Source organism: Sinocyclocheilus grahami, unplaced genomic scaffold (assembly GCF_001515645.1).
Source record: "Sinocyclocheilus grahami isolate Dianchi unplaced genomic scaffold, SAMN03320097.WGS_v1.1 scaffold464.1, whole genome shotgun sequence".
NCBI classification, from domain to species: Eukaryota; Metazoa; Chordata; class Actinopteri; order Cypriniformes; family Cyprinidae; genus Sinocyclocheilus; species Sinocyclocheilus grahami.
In genome coordinates, this window is record NW_015505643.1 from 432,492 (window position 1) to 437,494 (window position 5,003).

The 5,003-nt window shown below is 40.6% G+C and overlaps 2 protein-coding genes across 2 annotated transcripts in view; both read left to right on the forward strand.

Annotated features, from left to right (window-relative positions):
* The first annotated feature begins 4,531 nt into the window (after positions 1–4,531).
* The window catches only part of LOC107553076 (protein TSSC4-like), a 5,284-nt gene continuing 4,812 nt past the window's right edge, over positions 4,532–5,003 (forward strand). The window contains exon 1 of the mRNA XM_016235165.1: positions 4,532–4,562. The gene's annotated coding sequence lies outside the window, so the exon portion shown is untranslated. The remainder of the gene's footprint in view (positions 4,563–5,003) is intronic.
* LOC107553074 (protein TSSC4-like) overlaps positions 4,784–5,003 on the forward strand; it is a 2,264-nt gene continuing 2,044 nt past the window's right edge. The window contains exon 1 of the mRNA XM_016235163.1: positions 4,784–4,834. The gene's annotated coding sequence lies outside the window, so the exon portion shown is untranslated. The remainder of the gene's footprint in view (positions 4,835–5,003) is intronic.

Below are 5,003 nucleotides of genomic sequence, written 5' to 3' on the forward strand. Positions count from 1 at the left end.
TACAGGAAGGGGGAAAATGTCTTGTATAAACAGGCTAAATACACACTGGAAAAGGAGATGAGTGGCAAAGAGGATTTTTTTCTGAAAAAATAAGGATTAAATTCTCTTCCAGTGACTCAGCATCAGTGTGGAAAAGTCTGAAAGAAATCACCAACTACAAGACACCATCCCCCAGCACTGTGGAGAATCAACAACTGGCAGACGATCTGAATGAGTTCTACTGCAGGTTTGAAAAAACACTCCACACCGCCCTGAACGCCTCTCCACACAACCATTCACACCTCCAGCAACCCCCCTCTCCCCCACACCTGTAATTCAGATCAGCGAAGAAGAGGTGCGCCAGGTCTTCCGGAAGCAGAAAAGGAAAAAAGCACCAGGCCCAGATTGTGTTACACCAGTCTGTGTGAAATCCTGTGCTGATCAGCTGGCCCCCATCTTCACGCAGATCTTCAACAGATCACTGGAACGTCTGTGGTCATGAAGTCTTTTGAAAAACTGGTGCTGGCCCACCTGAAGGACATCACCGGACCCTTGCTGGATCCTCTTCAGTTTGCCTACAGAGCAAACAGGTCTGTGGACGATGCAGTCAACATGGGACTGCATTATGTTCTGCGACATCTAGACAGACCAGGGACTTATGTGAGGATCCTGTTCGTGGACTTCAGCTCGGCCTTTAACACTATCATCCCAAACCTCCTCCTGCTCAAACTAACTCAGCTCTCCGTGCCCACCTCCATCTGTCAGTGGATCAACAGCTTCCTGAAAGACAGGCAGCAGATAGTGAGGCTGGGAAAATACACATCCAGCACCCGTATAATCAGTTTCTTCCCTCAGACAATCCATCTTATGAACACTTGACAATAATTGTGGAACTCACAACACTATTTATACACTTATACACACAACACTATTTATACACTTATACACTTATTTATCTAACACACATAGTTTACATTTCGAACTTGCACATAATATACCTGTACATATAATTGTCAATTTGTATATTGTTATTCCCTATTTACTTGTTCTATTTTTTTCTTCTATTATCTGTGTTTTTGTTCTGTCACTGTCATTCTATTGCACTGTGGAAGCTTCTGTCACGAAAACAAATTCCTCGTATGTGTAAACATACCTGGCAATAAAGCTCATTCTGATTCTGATTCTGATTCTTAGAAAGAAAAAGAAAAAAAAGGAGAACACAATGTTAATGTGGAAAAAAAACTGTGTGAAATGTATGATAATGTGAAAGAAAAATTGTTGTGATAAAGGATGTTATTCAAGCAATAATTTTCCTGTACATTAGAGAAGCATAGCATGTATATGCTTAGAATTGGTTAAAAATTGTTACAGTATGTTTATTATGCCACAATAGTAACATTCTTGGGTTCACAAAGTTCATTGTTTGTGGAAGGGGAGATGTAGTGATATCTGATTAGTGAGATCGCTATTGAGGAGCCACGCCCCTAAGCAGAGGGTTTAGTACTGTGCGAGTGTTCAATAAAGTTCAGTTACGTACCTGCTACGCTTTGTGAACAGTACTGCCTCGGCTCATCCACGAACACAACATAGAGCAGCTGATGATTGCTGAACTTGCTTGCAGCATGCAGGTTAGAGCGGTTCTCGTTCTCGAGTCAAGAACCGGTTGCATCGGTTTTCGGATCACCGGTACACTGAACTGAGAACTGTTCCTTTCGGACACGTCCGATTTGAGAACCGATGAGCTGATGATACTGCGCATGCGTGATTCAACGTGAAGCTACCGAACAGTACATGATTGCCTACGATGACTGACACAGCACGTCTGAACCGAACTGGTTCTTTTGGACAACTGATTCTGTGCTAAGAGGCTTGTTTGAGATGTGCCTCGCCTCGCCTGAAATGTAGGCGGCTGCAGTGAGTGGAGGAGTGAAATAAGCGCAGTCAAGATGGACAGTTCTGACCTCTCGAAGTGGAGCAGATACCTACGAGATCAAAGACAGATATGCGTTATTCACACTCACCTGCTGTGTTGCTAATAAACATGATATAATTTCAGTTCTTTTGCCTTTATATAAAAATAAATATGATGAACAAGACACTCAAAGTGCTTGCTATTTAATTCCATACAAAAGGCGTATTTATCATTCATTTTGACTTTAATACTTAATAGTATTTTAGATTTTTATAGAAATATGACAACAATCACATATCTCACACAGAGATCGCACTGTCATAGTGTTTGGGAATATTCATGCATAATTTAAATACATAAATCACATGAAACCAGATAAAGAAATAAAACATTTTAGAAGAGAACGCAGCATCACAGTTGTCTAAATAAGGAGCATTAAGCTGTGTTGCAGTCAGTCGTTTCCCATGCTTTTGATCAGCGCAGTCGGTGGAGATCGAGCAACTGCGCTGGACTGCACAATCCGACACAGCCGCCTCGCCCGAGAGTTTTTTGCACACATCGGCATGACATCAGAACAAGTCGGACATAACTCGGACACTTTTCTAACCGGCATGCATCTCTGGGTGATCACCGGTGATCGGTTCTGCGCAGATTTTGCTCATCTCAAACAAGCCTATTAAGGCCCAATACCAATTCTACCCCTTAGCCCTCCCCTTTTCCATACCCCTCCGTTTCGCGCGTTCATGTGAAGGGGTACGGGTGTCTCAATTCTCTTTTGGTTGGAGGGGTAGGGGTAAGGGGAAGGGCCAGACAGTCCTTCAAACGAAGATTTTTCGGGACCACACTTCAAACGAAGGGGTATGAATTATCTCAGCGTAAACCGGCTTCAGCGGCAACATGGCTGTCCGAGCGAACAAAAAGACACATAAATGTAAGCATTTTTGGCATTAATAAAGATTTTAACGAAAAATAATCATTTGTTTTATGTTACATTCAATCGTGAGTTCATATTTACAGTCATGTTACTCCAAGAAATGTTTGCAAAAAATCACTAATATTTGCTAACTAGCATCTTATCATTACAGACTGCACGATAGTGCCACAACATGTTTTCATGTCTGATCAGGGCGATAACCACCATAGACATTGAAGGGGGCTAGTCCCCCTAATAATTAGAAATCGCTAAACCCTTTTCTCAAATATTGCCAATTCGAGAGAGAGAGAGATGAAAGTTGTGTGTATGCGTGTCTGTGCGTTTCTCTTTTTAGAGAGAGTTTACTTAAAAAAACAGCGATTTTATCCTCGTTGCTGGAAAATATAATGTAGCGATTCAGTATTTAACCCGTTATTAATAAAAGTCGTGGGGCAGCGTTGACAAGTTTCTTTTCTCCTGGATGTTTGAGCTGCGTGATCTCCGATATATGTGTGTGTGTGTGTGTGTGTGTGTGTGTGTGTCAGTAAGCAGCGCATTAATATAGAACGGTAATTAAAGGCTCTAATGCACACAAGCACACCAGTATAGGTGTGTGTATTGTAGGAGCTAGACGACGTGTGACGTATAGTAGTGGTGTCCCAATTCTTCTGGGAATATTTTCACCCCTACCCCTTGACACTCTGTTTCAAAGGACAAGGGGGAGGGGAAGGGGTATAAAATAGAATTGGGATTGGGCCTAAGTCATCGCGAATGACGTCATTATTAGGGCGTAAAAGAACCGATGAACCGTTTTTTTAACCGGTTAATTGAAACGAACTGTTCGAAAGAACCGTTTCGCGGAAAAGAACCGGACTTCCCATCACTAGTGGCTTTCCGTCGGCATACTCGCATACAATTTGTGAAAGGTATTACGGGGCTCTGGGGTCACGTTCTTTATTTCCTGTGTCTTTTAAGTCACATTACTACACAGTATACATTTTTTATTAAATGCAAGATTAATCTGTAAAAGTATACACCTCTATTAGTCATTTTGTCCTGTAAATGAGACTTATAAGGGGATTATATGCTTCTTACTATATGCTCTCCTACATATCCATTACCAGGTGTTCTCAGATCTCTCCATGAAGTGCCAGCACTGCACGTTTTGTATGTCTCCCATATCTGACACACCCACTTCAGGTCTTGCAGTCTCCGCTGATGAGTTGAATCAGGTGTGATAGCTGAAGGAGACATACAAAAAATGCAGGGCAGGGGGTACTCCAGGACAGGTTCATGCATAATGAAAGCACGCTGGGTCAGGTCGCACGTGCTTCTATCTTAGAGCATTTGCTCCCTCTGCTGGTCATTGAATAGGCAGCAAAACGGAGGAGGGGGGGGACCAATCCCCGGTCCCCAAACCACCATAGTGCCATCCAACACTCTTAAAAAATAAAATAATTAAAATAAAATATTTTTAATGAAGACACCTTAATTAAATTTAGCACATTTATTTAAACATCACAACAAAACGTTCGACGTTTCAATTATTGAAATATTTATTCAATATAATTTAAATGTACAATGATATCTTACATAAACCCACATTGTATTATATAGATTTATATATTAATACGTAACTGATATTATATTATATTATATTTAGAGAAGTGAACAAAGAAGTGTTTTCTTTCTTGAAGGTAAACTACATTACCCACAACGCATCTCTTCGTGTAACATGCGCCGTCACTACAGCTAAAGGTATGCTATTGCTTATGTCAACAACCAGATACGAGTCAAATAACTGCAAGTAACATACAAATATGGATGCTATATTTAAATCATTTGTTATCGTATATTTCGTAGGGTCTAAGGGCGTACGTTTGAATAATTAATGTATTGAAATTCACGTGCTTCCTTCAGTATCATTAGATAACTCACTGTATAATGCAGTTATAATGTATATTTACTGAGTGAAGCACTCACTGCTTGTCTCTCACTCTGGTTTCTACAGGTGTTTTAAGAACTGTTTGGTGAGCGAGTAGTTCCTCATCTTTGCTTTTTTTACTTGTAACTTGCAATGTCATTTGGTCTCTAATGAGTTTGTCCAAAAATGAATTTCAAGATCACCACTCTATTTAGTTTATTAGCACTAGTGATATGTGCAGTCAATACTTTACGTTTACTTCATTTGTTACTATT